The sequence below is a fragment of the Acinonyx jubatus genome, chromosome C1 (genome assembly GCF_027475565.1).
Source record: "Acinonyx jubatus isolate Ajub_Pintada_27869175 chromosome C1, VMU_Ajub_asm_v1.0, whole genome shotgun sequence".
Taxonomy (NCBI): Eukaryota; Metazoa; Chordata; class Mammalia; order Carnivora; family Felidae; genus Acinonyx; species Acinonyx jubatus.
The window spans coordinates 50,810,884-50,828,065 of record NC_069381.1 but is presented as its reverse complement, the minus strand read 5'-3'; the positions used below and the strand labels follow the sequence as shown (position 1 = coordinate 50,828,065).

The 17,182-nt window shown below is 38.5% G+C and overlaps 1 protein-coding gene across 6 annotated transcripts in view; it reads right to left on the bottom strand.

Annotated features, from left to right (window-relative positions):
• ATG4C (autophagy related 4C cysteine peptidase) overlaps positions 1-2,022 on the bottom strand; it is a 90,973-nt gene extending 88,951 nt beyond the window's left edge. For 3 of the 6 annotated variants that reach the window (XM_015078856.3, XM_015078857.3, XM_053214180.1), the window contains exon 1: positions 1,865-2,022. The gene's annotated coding sequence lies outside the window, so the exon portion shown is untranslated. Of the gene's footprint in view, positions 1-886; positions 1,032-1,864 lie in introns of all 6 variants that reach the window. The other 3 variants (XM_053214179.1, XM_027059005.2, XM_027059003.2) reach the window with 3 other exon arrangements.
• Positions 2,023-17,182: the final 15,160 nt, after the last annotated feature.

The following is a 17,182-nucleotide window of genomic DNA, read 5'->3' as shown; positions in this document are numbered from 1 at the left end:
AACTCTTTGAGGTTCAGTTTCTCAATCTGCTAAATGTAAATAATATTCAGCAGCTCACGAAGTTGTTATATTGATTAAGTGCAGTAATGCTTTAATAGCATCTACTACAGAGCTGAGAACAACAGGATGCTCTCAATAAATGTTTTGATGATTTTGTCATGATCGCTAAATAGTAAGACATATTCAGTGAATGCCTACTAAATCAATAAAATCTCAAGAAAAATATAAAGTTTGAGTAATGTCTAGCCCCTTAACATTTATCTAATCAAGAATTCTATGAGTGAATTACATCTGAAATATTATATATTTAGCTCCAAATTGTAAGCATGACTGAAACCATTTCTGATTAGGAATAATTCCCATTTGACAGGGTACAAGTATTAATATTTATATTTTACTGACATATACAGATTGTATTTAAATGCTTAAAGAAGAACAAAAGTTTTGTTAGGATTTCCATAGTGCAATAATCAGAATAGAAGAAAAGCTGCAGACTTATTTGAGCTACACAGTCCCCATAAAGCCAGGAAGTACAAAAATTTCTGTCTACAAAACATTAATGAATAGTATACAATGCTGTTTTACCAGATTTATCAAAATATATAAAAATATACCATAAACAATTACAACAAATAAACTTTTCAACATATTTGCATTCTATTTTACAGAAAGAATATCAGTTAAACTTTTTTTTACTAAACTATACAATTCCTTATACTGACTACTTATTAACTTTAAACAATTCCCCAAATTTTACAGAGAATTAATTTATAATTGAATATAATATCAGATTACTAGACCAATTAGAAACTCTTAGAATTAGAATCTTCCTTGTTCAGCAAACAGGCTTTATTAATTTGTAAGTTGGAACATACATAGACTTTACCTTTCAAAGCTTTTCCAATCCCTCTGGGTACTTTCAATGACTCGTAATCTAATTACAAATCACAAGCAAGCAAGAAGGAACGAGCACTCCGTTGTGTCCATTAACTGACACAAAATCATTGCAAATTCCAGTAGGGACACATATTCTGAGTAGGAACAGAGGCGGAAAAATCCCACCTAAGTAATTCAGATACAAAAAAGCTGTAGGACAAAGTATTCTACTTTAACTGTAAGGTAGCATCAAACCTCTTGGAAAATAACACAAAATGAAAATGTAAGCCAAAAAATGTTAAGAAATTATAAACCCAATAAGCAGTCATGCTGAGATGACCACTGAAATCTCTCACATTCACCAGTCATCATAAGAATGTATTCGAACCTCCAGCCTATGAAGCCCTTAGACGTAGATGAAGGTGTTAGAGTTGAGGGTGACTAAGAACCAAATAGAGTGAACGTTAATTTCTGGATGGAAAGGCATTAAGATATTCAGGCGAGTGTTAAGGTCTGCAGCAGTAACAAAGGCCAAAAAGGAGATAAGGTGTTAGAAATGGTAAGATTGAGATCTTGAGAATCTAATTTTTTTTTTCATGCCTTTTCTTTTTTAATGGAAACAAGTTAAACGGATGTGATACCGTAGTGGACAAGAGGTCGTATCTGGAATACCTAAAAAAAAGCCACAAGGAGAGTGGGGAACAAGCAGCCCACAGGAAGGCTTACGGTTAGTTAGGTTTGGAGCCCGGGTAGGGCAAGAGGTCAGAAGGCAAATTACACTAAAAAGTAGATGAGGGAGGTGCCAAATCCCTGAGAGAGCGTAAACGGTTGGTCACAGGATCTCCACTGAAGGTGGGTCCCCCCAAAACCCGGTCATTTGGGTACCAGAGACGCTAAGTCCCAACCTTCTCCTGATTCCGCTAGGCTCAAGTCGCCCCTCACCGAAACAGAACTGGAAAGGTGTAAAAAATGTGCAAGAGCCACCAACCCGGGAAGTGTTCCAGCTCTAGCAGCAGCCGCCCCAAAAGCAGCCCTCACACACGCAGACGCTCCGACCTCAGCGCCGCAGCCACAGGAATCCCGAGCTTCCCGGCCACCGTAGTAAGAGGAAAGGCCTCCCTTTCGAACCCAGTATGTCAGCCACTTCCGGGGCATTAAATCCTTTTGATTGGCCGTAGCAATATCAACCACCCACAGGCCCACGACCCACTCACTTCATCCATCCCTTTTCTCCCGCTCTTTGCCATCCCAACCCCTAGGTCACCAATACGGCAAGCGCAGAGCCAAGGGAAAGTATGTGTCTGTAAGCAATGTCTCTAATAGACAAGCCACATTGTGTCTGCTTTGAGTTCCCGCTGAACAATTGGACTTCAACTCCCAGCATGCAACGCCACACCACGCCTCCTCCTTCGGCGCGGAACTACAAGACCCAATATGCACTGCGCCCCTCTTTTTTCAGTTTTCACCTGACACCCGGAGATCCCAGATGTGTTTTCAGAGGAGTCACTAAATTTCTTGTAATAATGTAGACCTTCCTACCAAGCCTCACTTTGATAAAGATACATATATTCCTTTCTATCCTGTTGTGAAGGTTGTCTAAGCCAAGCTGTAGTTGAGTCTGATAGACAAAAAGTTATAAAATATTAAGGAATGTGTGCGCTGATTTTCCACATTCCTTTTATTTTTCAAGGATTGAAACACAGGACGGTATAAAGGCTTTTTATGAGATGGAAATTTTTATCCATACTCATAAGGAGTATGAGGGAAATACTAAAGTATTGCAAAGTGTAATCCTAGGTCGTTTTGCAGTACTGAAAGATTGCGTTGGAACAAGGTCTGCCAGGCATGCTTCTGAATTGCATAGGAAATTATAGTAGGACCTGGGAGTAAAAAATTAACAGTCTGTATTACCGGACTATGTACCTACAAGGGAAAAGAAACCTTTCAGATTGAAGAGTTGAAAGTTAAAAATTAAATTTTAACATGTTTTTCACTTTTGGGGTGGTTGGGTGGCTCAGTCGTTTGAGGTCAGGTCCTGAGCTCACTGTTCATGAGTTCGAGCCCCACATCTCTGCTGACAGCGCAGAGCCCTCTTTGGATCCTCTGTCCCCCTCTCTCTGTGCCCCTCCCCTCCTTTTACTCTCTCAAAAATAAACATTTTTTTAGTGTTTTTCACTTTTTTAACATATTAATGGTTTGGATTATTTTCATTATTCTTACAAAAACAGATAACTGGAACTATTTATTTTCTGTTATGTGGTAGGGCAACCAAGTGACCAATTACACAAGATCATAAATGTAACATTTATTAGATTTAACAAACTGACTTATCTTGCCTCATTAGTCTGTGATTCCATATTTTAAAATACAGAACTTTGTTTTGATTTCTTAGGACAGATAGCATGCATTGAACAAGCTGTCTGTATGCCTTTTTGTTACTTTCATAAAGATTTGAATTACCAAGAATGAATGTATTTTATTTTTTATATTTTGCACTAATAGGCCATGAGAAACAATGCTTGAATCCTTAAACTATGTGGTAATTTTACAAAATAAAATTGACATATACCATTAACATTGGTTTTCTGTGGATTTACAGCAAAACAGATTTTAATTGGTTGGAAAAATGGAGTAGAATACTTACCATTTTTGTAACCTCACATAGAAGTCACAGAGGGTAATTGTATTCTGTAACACGGACATGGCACCCACTACCATACAAACTGCTTCAAAACTCCAGTGTGCTAAATTATGCAGCACTAGCAAGTAAATATTTAAAATCTATGATCACAGAAAACAATCTGCTGCTTTCCATACTCATGCACCAAAACAATATGAATGCAATGAGAGAAACAGTTCCATTGGAATGATTAGAGGTAATGATAAACTATAATTAGGTTATCTGTTATTCATAACTGTTTGCAGTAAATACAAAATTGCATCCACTTATTAAAGATGTTATTAAGGAAGCTTTTAAAATATGCTAAATAATTGATATACATATCCTAAAGCAGTTTCAGTGATCAATTGTGTAAATGAACGTGGAAAAAAGTTTAAAGAGTACATAATTTATGTAACAGACTGTAGGTTTTTAAAAGAGATTCTTGCAGCTGCAGTACTCAGCAATGTCCTCATTAAAAAAAATTTTTTAATGTTTATTCATTGTTGAGAGAGACAGACAGACAGACAGACAGAACAGGAGTAGGGAAGGGGCAGACAGTGAGCAGGACACAGAATCTGAAGCAGGCTCTAGGCTCTGGGCTGTCAGCACAGAGTCTGATGCAGGGCTCAAACCCACGAACTGTGATATCATGACCTGAGCTGAAGTCAGACCCCTAACCAACTGAGCCACCCAGGCACCCCTCCCTTCTCATTTTTAACTGTGTCTTTGACTTTCCAATTCAGCCAATTGCCAAGCACACAAAAATCAAAACCATACAAGATATTCGTCTGAGTTCAACAAATACACAGTGAGTACTGCTAGGGACAAAACACTCTGCTTAGCCACTAAAGTCTATTTCTGAAGCACAGGAAAGATTTAAAAGGGAAATGAAAATAAGATAAGAGAGCTTTATCAGAATGGAAAGTGGGAAGTAAAATATGTGTAACGTTGTCTTTTAAACATCACTTATGCATTCAGTTAATCATAACTCTGCAAGAGCTAATACACATTCTAAAAGGCAGGAGCCACATCTTAAACACCTGTGTCCCTCTTAGCTCTAACACAGTACTTTGTTCAGAGTAACTTACTCTCCATAAGTGTTGTGGGAGTTCACTGTGGTATCTGAGGCCCTGAAACTCCCTCTTCATTCATACTGTGTAGTTTTAATATAAGATATTTTTAACATCTGAGTTTCATTTTCTTCATTAGTAATTCAGATTGTATAATAAGTATTAAAACCATAATATTTGATTAATCAGAATGGTACACTCAAAAATCATGAAAAGCATTTACTGCTGTGTATGGGTATATATAACAACATTTATCTTAAGTGTCAAGACCTTTACAAAATGTCATCATATCCCAGGCATATACTGTCCTTTAAAATATACCAGCCATTCTAGTAGCATTGGCTGTGATACAACTCCAGATTTTTGTTAGTGAACTTTTAATCCTTAACTTCTACCAAGTATAGTTCTTTATCCATCTCCCTCCTGGACCCAAGTAAAGATGAAAGTTCTGTTTAATAAGTAAATGTGTAACATAAATCCCTGATCAAGGATATTATCTTTAGATAAAATGAACTCAGCCCTTAATGAGACAAATAACTTGTAGGCCTCTAAAAGCTAAAAAATTATTTTGAGGATAACTTAAAACCTTTTCTCCTTCTCAAATGACCTTATTTCTGTCACTTCTCCTACGTCTTCAACCTCTCTTTCTTCACTGCCCTGTTTACCTCAACCTACAAACATGCACAGAATCCCCATAATTTTGAAAACAACTTCAGTGAACTCAGCTTCCCTCCTAAATGCAGTATTATTCCATCTTCCTACTCCTTTCATAACCACATTCAGCAAGTGCTGCAAAATAAACCTTCATCTTAAAATGCAGCTCAGGATCTATATTCACAGGTTATACCTACTAAATACCCAGCACTTTGGAAATATGAAGAGAATTCAGATAGAAAATTATGGTCCATGATACAGTGTGATAAACATTATGATAGAGGTATGAACAAGGTATTAAGAGAATAAGGATTGTCAGTTACTCTCAATTCGAGGGACCCTAGATGAGAAATTCCTGAGATAAATGATGAAAATAATTAACCAGAAAAATCTATACACTGAAACCTATAGAAAGCTTATGAAAGAAATTGAAGAAGACACAAAAAAATGGAAAAAGATTCCATGCTCCTGGATAAGAAGAACAAATATTGTTAAAATGTCCATACTACCCAAAGCAAGCTACATATTCAATGCAATCCCTATCAAAATAACACCAGCAGTCTTCACAGAGCTAGAACAAACTGTCCTAAAATTTGTATGGAACCAGAAAAGACCCCGAATAGCCAAAGCAATCTTGAAAAAGAAAACCAAAGCAGGAGGCATCACAATCCCAGACATCAAGCTTTATTACAAAGCTGTAATCATCAAGACAGTATGGTAGTAGTACAAAAACAGACACTGAGATCAATGGAACAGAATAGAGACCCCAGAATGGACCCACAACTGTATGGCCAACTAATCTTTGACAAAGCAGGAAAGAATATCCAATGGAATAAAGACAGCCTCTTCAGCAAGTGGTGCTGGGAAAACTGGACAATGACATGCAGAAAAATGAACCTAGATCACTTTCTTACACTATACACAAAATAAACTCAAAATGGATGAAAGACCTAAACGTAAGGCAGGTAACCATCAAAATCCTTGAGGAGAAAGCAGGCAAAAACCTCTTTGACCTTCACTGCATCAACTTCTTACTCAACACATCTCAACACCCAAAAACCAAACATCCAGTGAAGAAATGGGCAAAAGACATGAATAGATACTTCTCCAAAGAAGACATCCAAATGGCCAACCGACACGTGAAAAAATGCTCAATATCACTCATCATCAGGGAAATACAAATCAAAACCACAGTGAGATACCACCTCACACCTGTCAGAGTGGCTAACATTAACAACTCAGGCAACAATAGATGTTGGCGAGGATGTGGAGAAAGAGGATCTCTTTTGCACTGCTGGTGGGAATGCAAATTGGTGCAGCCATTCTGGAAAACCGTATGCAGGTTCCTCAAAAAACTAAAAATAGAACCACCCTATGACCCAGCAATTGCCCTACTAGGCATTTATCCAAGGGATACAGGTGTGCTGTTTCAAAGGGACACATGCACCCCCATGTTTATAGCAGCACTATCAACAATAGCCAAAGTATGGAAAGAACCCAAATGTCCATCGATGGATGAACGGATAAAGAAGATGTGGTATATATGCACAATGGAGTATTACTCAGCAATCAAAAAGAATGAAATCTTGCCATTTGCAACTACGTGGATGGAACTGGAGAGTAGTATGCTAAGTGAAATTAGTGTCAGAGAAAGACAAATATCATATGACTTCACTCATATGAGGACTTTAAGAGACAAAACAGGGGACTCCTGGGTGGCTCAGTCGGTTAAGCGTCGGACTTCGGCTCAGGTCATGATCTCACGGTCCGTGAGTTCGAGCCCCATGTCGGGCTCTGTGCTGACAGCTCAGAGCCTGAAGCCTGCTTCGGATTCTGTGTCTCCCTCTCTCTCTGACCCTCCCCTGTTCATGCTCTGCCTCTCTCTGTCTCAAAAATAAATAAACATTTTAAAAAAAAAAGAGAGACAAAACAGATGAACATAAGGGAAGGGAAACAAAAATAATATAAAAACAGGGAGAGGTACAAAACATAAGAGACTCATAAATATGGAGAACAAACTGAGGGTTGCTGGAGGGGTTGTGGGAGGGGGTATGGGCTAAATTGGTAAGGGGTATTAAGGAATCTACTCCTGAAGTCATTGTTGCACTGTATGCTAACTAACTTGGATGTATATTTTAAAAAATAAATTTAAAAAAATTAACCAGCTGCAGAAGAGGGAGGCTCAACCAATATAGAATAACATAAATTCATTATAGTTGGAACACGAGAGGGAGGGAATGGTCCAATACAAGACTGGAAAGACAGACGGGGGCTATTTCCTTAAACGGGTCTTGTGTACTGTGATAAGAATCTTGGAGTTTAACCTGGTTATATAGGTAACCATTTAGGGAATGACATTTTAGGCTGCTGGTTGTGGTATTACAGGGAATGATTTGGGCTGGAAAGAACAGTTAGGCGATTGTTTTCATGATTCAGTTTAAAAAATGGGAAGTCTGAAGTAAATAGTGATAAGGAAAGAGCAAAAAGAATTGGTCAGAGATATTAGGATAATAGAATCAAGAAGAGGTGTGAAGAGGAGAAGGAATCAAGAAAGATTTCTAAGTTTCTGGTTTTCCGATTTTCTAGATGTTGAATTAGGAATGCTTAGGGCGCCTGGCTGGCTCAGTCAGAAGAGCATACTACTCTCGATCTCAGGATTGTGAGTTCAAGCCCTGCATTGGGTATAGAGATTACTTAAAAATAAAATCTCAAGGGGCACCTGGGTGGCCCAGTCAGTTGAGCATCTGAGATCTCAGCTCAGGTCTTGATCTCAGGGCAGTAAGTTTAAGGCCTGTGTTGGGCTCCACACTGGGCATGAAGCCTACTTAAAAAATAAAAAAATAAATAGGGGCACCTGGGCGGTTCAGTTGGTTGAGCGTCCAGCTTCAGCTCAGGTCATGATCTCACAGTCCGTGAGTTCAAGCCCCGCATCGGGCTCTGTGCTGACAGCTTAGAGCCTGGAGCCTGCTTCGAATTCTGTGTCTCCCTCTCTCTCTGCTCCTCCGCCGCTCATACTCTGTCTCTCTCTCTCTCTCCTTCAAAGATAAATTAAAAAAAATTTTTTTAATAAATAAATTAATTAAAAATAGAGGCACCTGGGTGGCTCAGTTGGTTGAGCGTCCTGATCTAGATTTCAGCTCAGGTCATGATCTCACGGTTAGTGAGTTTGAGTCCCACATCGGGCTGTGTGCTAACAGTGTGGAGCCTGCTTGGGATTCTCTCTCTCTCTCTCTCTCCTTCTCTCTACCCTTCTCCCACTTGCACTGTCTCTCTCTCTCTCTCTCTCTCTCTCTCAAAATAAAAATAAATAAATAAATAAATAAATAAATAAATAAAATCTTAAAAAAAAAAAAAAGAATGCTTAAGAGTTGTCAGATGGCTATGTCCAGGAGACAGTTAGATATGAAGTTTAAGAGGAAGATTTGAGCTGAATATATATATCTTTAGGAGTGATTAACTTTAAATAACAATTGAAAAAAAAAAAAAAAAACATGGGCATGGATAAGATTGTGAGCTAGGTAGATAGAGATGTAAGCTCCTAGCCAGAAGTGAGGTAGGGTAGAGAATGGTGTATACAAATGTCTCGAAATTCTTCAGGGAATAGGATTTTTACATAAGAGCAGAGGATTACAGAATGAGGAGAAAGCTGAATTCATCTCTGGACCTGGTGTGCATGAATAAGTGAGAACAAAAAGACCAAAAAAAAAAAAAAAAAACCAACCCACATAAATTCAAGAAAGTTTCAGGGAGACCGAATTCAGAGAAAAGTCAGCATTCATTAAAACCAGGATGATGTGAAATAAGAATTCTATGAGGAGAACTAGGTTTTAGCAAATTAGAGCATGAAAGAAGGAATGGAAAGATTTCAGAGGGAGAAAAGTAGAGGATTGGGCTAGGGGAAAGGAAGCACAGCTGAGAACACAAAAAGGAAGATGATGACCAAGGATGACAGGAATATGAGGTATGTTCACCAGCCTCAAAGTTTCAAAACAGAAATTCTATATAAATCTGAGATTCACCTTAACCTGTGTGTGTCACTTTCACTGCTCTTGGCAGTGGAGAGTATAACTGACTTGCTTACACTTACATCCTTCTTTTATTTTTTTTTTAATATGAAATTCATTGTCAATTTGGTTTCCATACAATGCCCAGTGCTCATCCCAACAGGTGCCCTCCTCAATGCCCGTCACCCACTTTCCCCTCCCCACCACCCCCCATCAACCCTCAGTTTATTCTCAGTATTTAAGAGTCTCTTATGGTTTGCCTCTTTCCCTCTCTATAACTCCCCCCTGGTCTTCTGTTTTCCTCCCCCCTGGTCTTTTTCCTCCCCCCTGGTCTTCTGTTGAGTTTCTCAGGATCCACATATGAGTGAAAACATATGGTATCTGTCTTTCTCTGTATGACTTATTTCACTTAAAATAACATTCTCCAGTTCCATCCATGTTGCTACAAAAGGCCAGATTTCATTCTTTCTCATTGCCAAGTAGTATTCCATTGTGTATATAAATCACAACTTCTTTATCCATTCGTCAGTTGATGGACATTTAGGCTCTTTCCATCATTTGGCTATTGTTGAGAGTGCTGCTATAAACATTGGGGTACAAGTGCCCCTATGCCTCAGCACTCCTGTATCCCTTGGGTAAATTCCTAGCAGTGCTATTGCTGGATTATAGGGTAGATCTATTTTTAATTTTCTGAGGAACCTCCACACTGTTTTCCTGAGCGGCTGCACCAGTTCGCATTCCCACCAATAGTGCAAGAGGGTTCCTGTTTCTCCACATCCTCACCAGCATCTATAGTCTCCTGATTTGTTCATTTTGGCCACTCTGACTGGCGTGAGGTGATATCTGAGTGTGGTTTTGATTTGTATTTCCCTGATGAGGAGCGATGTTGAGCATCATTTCATGTGCCTGTTGGCCATCTGTACATCTGACATCCTTTTTTTTTTTTTAATTTTTTTTAACGTTTATTTATTTTTGAGACACAGAGAGACAGAGCATGAATGGGGGAGGGTCAGAGAAAGAGGGAGACACAGAATCTGAAACAGGCTCCAGGCTCTGAGCAGTCAGCACAGAGCCCGATGCGGGGCTTGAACTCACGGACCGCGAGATCATGACCTGAGCTGAAGTCGGACACTTAGCCGACTGAGCCACCCAGGCGCCCCGACATCCTTCTTTTATAATGGAACCCCCCATCCTCCTTACAGCCCAGAGCTTCTGGGGAGTTCTACTCCCTCCTCAAACCCTACAAGACATAAATTATGATTTGCCTAAAGTTTAGACCCGAATTAAACATTGTGGCCCATTTCTCTTGGTTTAGGCATGAATATGTGACACAATTCCAGGCAATGAGATGTGAGGGAAGATTTGCTAGAGAGCTTCTGGGGAAAGTTTTTTTTCTCTCTAACAAAAAGCAGTTCATGCTGTATACCCTGGTCATAGCAGTATTATTCACAATAGCTAAAAGATGGAAGCAGCCCAAGTGTTCATACACAGGTGAATGAATAAGCAAAATGTATATAGATACAATGCAATATTATTCAGCCTTTAAAAGTATGAAATTGAAGGGTGCCTGTGTGGCTCAGTCAGTTAAGCATCTGACTGTAGCTCAGGTCATGATCTCTCTGTGAGTTCAAGCCCCTCATCGGGCTCTGTGCTCAGAGCCTGGAACCTGCTTCAGATGCTGTGTCTCCCTCTCTCTCTGTCCCTCCCCACTCATGCTCTGTCTCTGTCTCTCTCAAAGATAAATACACATTTTTTTAATTAAAAAAATAAGTAAATTGGACTTCATCAAAATTAAAACCTTTCATGCATCAAAGGACTCTCTGAAGAAAGTGAAAAGACAGTCCACAGGATGGAAAAAATATCTGCAAGTCATATATCTGATAAAGTTCTAGTATCCAGAATATGTAAAGAATTTACAGATCAGGAATAAAAAGACAACAACCCAGTTAAAAGATAGGCGAAGAAATTGAATAGATACTTCTCCAAAGGATATGTACAGGTAGTCAATAAGCACATGAAAAGATGTTCAACATCACTAATCACATTTTATGCTAATTAAAATGTATTTTTATGTCTAGACCTACATATATAGATATATATACATATACACACACACTTAAGAGTAACAAAAAATGTTTCAAATTACAAAATGCTAAATAGCCACTGTGTTAATTATGTATTCTGTATTAAAAATTACCCATTTCTTGGTGGTTTTAAAGAACAACAGTTATTATTTCACAATTTGGGGGGATTAGTAATCTGGGCATAACTTAGCTGGGTTCTCTGCTTCCTGATGTCCATCAAGGTTGTAATCAAGGTGATGGCCAAGGTCTATGGACCCATCTGAAGGCATGACTGGGGAAGAATGTGCCTCCAAGTTCATTTCAGTGGTTGTTGACAGGATTCAGTTCTTTGTTGGACTAAGGGCCTTAGTTCCTCACTGGCTATTAGTCATAGTCACTCTCATTTCTTTGCCAGAAAGCATCTTGTTTCTTCAAAACATGTGAGCCAAGAAGCACTAGAGAGTTTGCCAGCAAAACAGAAGTCATAGTCTTTTTTTTTTCTTTTTCTTTTTTTTTTTAATTTGAGATCGAGAGTGTGTGTGAGCAGGGGAGAGGGGCAGAGAGAGAGAATCTTTTTTTTAATTAATTTATTTATTTTGAGAGAGAGAGAGCACCAAAGGGAGATGGACAGAGAGAGAGTGAATGCCAAGCAAGCTCTCCACTGTCAGTGCTGAGCCTGATGCTGGGCTTGATGCAGGGCTCAGTCCCATAAATCGTGAGATCATGACCTGAGCCGAAATCCAGAGTCAGACACTTAACCCACTGAGCCACCGCGGAAGTCATACAGGTAGCATCTTATTACTGTTGTTGTATTCTACATGTTAGAAACAATCCACTCCATCTAGCCCACACTCAAGGAGAGACGATTACAAAAGGGCATACACACAAGGAAGCAGGGATCATTGGAGGCCGTTTTAAAAACACCTACCATCATAGGGGTGCCTGGGTGGCTCAGTCAGTTAAGCGTCTGACTTCGGGTCAGGTCATGATCTCTTGGTTTGTGAGTTTGAGCCCCACATTGGGCTCTGTGCTGACAGCTGGATCCTGGAGCCTGCTTCGGATTCTGTGTCTGCCCCTCTCATGCTCTGTCTCTGCCCCTCAATAATAAATAAACGTTAAAAAATTTTTTTAAATAAAAAATAAAAATACCTACCATAGTCACCTTATACAGTTGTTGCAAGTATCATGTTAATTCTTAAGTACCTTGGAACCACAAAATGCAATACGAACTGAAGCAAGGAAGTGAATGACTAGCTTTATGGTGAAATGGTTCTTTGCTATTCAAGAATCTATTGCAAAAAAAAAAAAATCTATTGCATTCATGCTTTCTGAGAGAAAGTATTTAACAAGTTAATTGTCTTTTTTTTTCTTACCTAAGCATTTACCACTCACATCCTCTCCATACCCTGAGACAGTGTTTGTCTTTGATGTTACCACCAGCAAAATTCAAAACCATTACAGCATTTTAACACTGTTGCATTATATAGGGCAAAGGATGTGAGAATCATTTCCTTGGGGCCTTAACAATATTAGTCATGAGAACAAATATTATGGGTAAGAGATCCTACTAAGTTAGTGCTGAGAACCAGTTAAAGAATGATAAAGACACTTTTGTGTATTTAGTATGGTTTTTGTGGGTACATTATATATGCAGCCCTCTAAGGCTTGGGGACATAGAACAATGATTCCTCTTGCCTGGGGCTAGTTGCATAACTGATGTGTTTAAGGTACCTGGAACCTCTTAGGCAGTAAATATTATACTCTTTGCCTTCTCTAACATTACTCAACTTTTAGATGATTTGAACTCTGGTCAGTATGACCTCAAAATTCACATTTTTCTTTCTCCTTTTTATTCTTTCCATTCTTATGAAAATTAACTATTTTTCCAATTATTTTTTTTTTAAAAAACCTATGCTCTTCTTTCTACCTTACACTGCTTTCCAGGAAGACAGCAAGTTAAATACTGTTCATAAACATTATTTCTGTTAGTTTAAATTTTAGCCAGACCCAATTTCAGATTCTTCTGAATCTAAACATAGCCTCTGTCAGAGAGTCTGGGTGGCTCAGTCAGTTGAGCATCTGACTCTTGATTTTGGCCTGGGTCATGATCCCACCGTTCGTAGGATCAAGCTCTGCATCGGGCTCTGCACTGACAGCATGGAGTCTCCTTGGGATTCTATGTCTTTCTCTGCCCTCCCCCCCACCCCGATTTATCTCTCTTTCAAAATAAATAAACACTTAATAAATAAATAAGTATATAAAGCCTCTCTCTCTCTATCTCCCCTCCCTCCCTCTCTCTCTTTCTCCATCTCTATCTCTGTTAACAGAAAATCGTTAACTTTTTTGGCTGCTAGGACACTGAGAATTCAGCGAACCTGGAGAAAGAGGAAAGAGTCTAATACTGACAGTTTGTCGCTTGAACCAAAATCCAGGTCTCAAACTTTGAACTGGGAGAAGATTCAAATAATAATGTTTATGAATAGTTCATAATAACATGGAAATGTGCTTCATGTACTAATGGCAAGTGAAAAAAAAGCTGGCTAAAAAATTATGTTGGTAAAATAATCACAACTCTTACAAACAAACAAATGAAAAACAACACTTAGAAGAAAAATATCAAGAAATGCAGGTAAAAATATCAACAGTAGTTGCCTTTAGATGATGAAATTTTGAATTATGTTTTTTCTTCCTGCTGCATTTACAAATGATTTACAACCTGTATTTTATTTTATAAATATAAAGGGATTACTAACTTAATAATAAGTTTATATTAATATTAAACCTTGGTATCACAAAAGCTGTAGTTTATATTAAACTATAGAGAGAGAGAGAGACACACACACACACTTTTTTTTTTTTCAAGAGAGAGGGCACAAGTGAGCAAGGGGAAGAAGAGAGAGAGAGAATCCCATGAGGAACAGAGAGAGAAAGAGAGAGAGAGAGAGAGAGAGAGAAGCGGGGCTCCCTCAGGGCTTGTGTTTTTACCGAAAGCGGGGCTCGTGCTCACCCGAAGCTGGGCTCAAGCTCATTTGATGTAGGACTTGAACTCACCAACTATGAGATCATGACCTGAGCCGAAGTCAGATGCTTAACAACTGGGCCACCCAGGTACCCTTAGACTGATATATCTTAGAGTAAAAAGGCAACCACAATGGGGCACCTGAGTGTCTCATTAGGTTAAGTGTCTGACTCTTGACTTCGGCTCAGGTCATGATCTCACAGTTTCTGAGTTCAAGCCCAACGTTGGGCTCTGAGCTGGCAGTGCGGAGCGTGCTTGAGATTTTCTCTCTCTGCCCCTCCCCCATTTGTGCTGTCTCAGTCTCTCTCGATAATAAGTAAATAAACTTAAAAAAAAAAAAAGGCTGCCACAAGAGAACACCTCCTGATATTTATTCTTTTTGACTTCTCTACAGAAACACAGAAGCTAGGAAGGATCATATTTATTAAGTCCCAGTGCTTAGTTGAAAATTATTATTTACTTAAATTCATGAAGTTTGTACTATTGAGTGACAAATGCCAGTTTCAAAATAAATATACTCTAGTTTTGAAAATGTTTAATCTTTGAGTCATGGGTAAATATTGAATTGGCCAGGTGCCTATGTGAACATGACATTTTCTTGCTGTTGAGGAGCTTGAAATCTACTGAGGGAGACAAACATATACACACGATGAATTATAAAACAAAGCAGAGTGTGAACAAGACTTTAAATAAAGACACAAAGTCTTACTGTGACATACAAGAGGAGTAAATTCCTCAGAATAAATTCCATCTTGGTGGGGCACCTGAGTGGCTCAATTTGTTAAGCATCTGACTTCAGCTCAGGTCATGAACTAGAGGTTCATGAGTTTGAGCCCCGCATCGGGCTCCGTGCTGACAGCTCAGAACCTGGAGCCTGTTTTGGATTCTATGTCTCCCTCTCTCTCTGTTCCTCCCCTGCTCATACTCTGTCTCTCTCTCTTTCAAAAATAAATAAAGATTAAAAAACTTTTTTTAATTCCATCTTGGAATAGAAGGTAATTTGGGCTGGGCTAAATATATATGTGCATGTGTGTGTGCACATATACATATACAAGCACTTTTGTATATATGTGTATACATATACGTACATGTGTAGGCACATGTATATTCTGATTTTTAAAATAACCTAAGTCTTTGATAAAAATTCAGGCATTGAGGAAATATATAATACAATCAAGATAATGAACCCTAAGAATATGATATATAATCTTTAACTTTTTATGAATATATTAACATAAAATATTACAAACATTTGTTAATTTAATTAATCTGTATGCATTGCCTACAATGTGCTAGGCACTATTTTAGGGGCTTGGGTTATATCAGTGAACAAAAACAGTGATTCCTCTTCTCAAGGAGGTTATATTTTAGTCGGTTAAGACAGAATATACAACAAATAAAATAGGGGCACCTGGTTGGCTCAGTAGAAAAAGCATGCAACTCTTGATCTTAAGGTTGTGAGTTCAAACCCCACACTGGGTGTAGAAATTACTAAAACAAATAATAAACTTAAAAAAAATTAAAAATAGGGGTGTCTGGGTGACTCAGTCAGTTGAGCGTCTGACTTTGGCTCAGGTCATGCATGATCTTGCAGTTCGTGGGTTGGAGCCCCATAATTGGGGCTGTCAGCACAGAGCCCACTTCTGATCTTCTGTCCTCCCCTCTCCCTGCCCCTCCCCCACTGGTTCTCTCTCTCAAGATAAATAAACTTAAAAATAATAATAATAAATAAATAATAAAATAAGTGAATTATGTAGAATGCTAGAAAGTGATAAGTCCTTTGGAGATGGAGGGAGGAAGAAAAATAGAGAACAGGAAGGAGGCTCAAGAGTCCTGAGGTGTGGATTACAATTTTAAATATGACACTCAGGGTAGACGTCATTTCGAAGGCAACATGTGAATGAAAACTTAAGGGAGATGAAGGATAAAGGCAAGCAGATCTGAGGGAAGAGCATTCTGGTCACAGGAGACAGGCTGTGCACAAAACCTTAAGGTGGGAATGTGCCTTACCGTGCACTTTTCTTGTCAGAAAGGTCTGTAAGTATTTGGGAGCTGACAAGCTCACCATGGCAGATACTAACTAGTTCTCCTGCATTCTAATTTTCACTTAAAATCTCAAATTTTATTATCAGCAAAAAATACTGCATAGTTTTCCTTGAAGTAAGTAACAGGTTCACTTCATTCGTTTTTGAAAAAAATTCTGTCAGATGCCAAAGTCTGAATAAACATAGTTTGCCACTTACTTTTTCATGTAAAAAGGGCATTTCAGGAAAAAATTGTGTAGTTTACCTGGAATTCAAATAATTATAGACTTTTGCCCTCCAGAAGTGTGAAACAATAGATTTCTGTTCTTTAAACCACTAAATTTGTGGTACTTTATTATGGCAGCCCTTGCAAGCTAATACAGCATGCAACAATTTATGAATTAGGTATATATTTCTTTTATTACTAATTCAAACATCGCCAGCTCATCAACAGGATGCACAAACATGTACAATAGTAAATTCAATCATCTGTGATATTTGGATGACATTCAGTTACATAAAACCATAAATTTAAGCAAAATTTTCAGTTTGTTGTTATAAAAGCATTTTTTTTTTTTTTTTTTTTTTTGGCAAGGTAGGATGATAGAACATGAAAGTTTTAGCTCTTACGTTTAGGTCTCTCTCTCTCTCTCTCTCTCTTTATGTTTAGGTTTTTGATCCATTTTGATTTCCTTTTGGTAAATGATAGAAGATAAAGCTTCAGGAGCACCTGGGTGGCTCAGTCAGTTAAGCGTCCAACTCTTGATTTCGGCTCAGTCATGACCTCACGGTCTGAAGGATGGAGCCCCA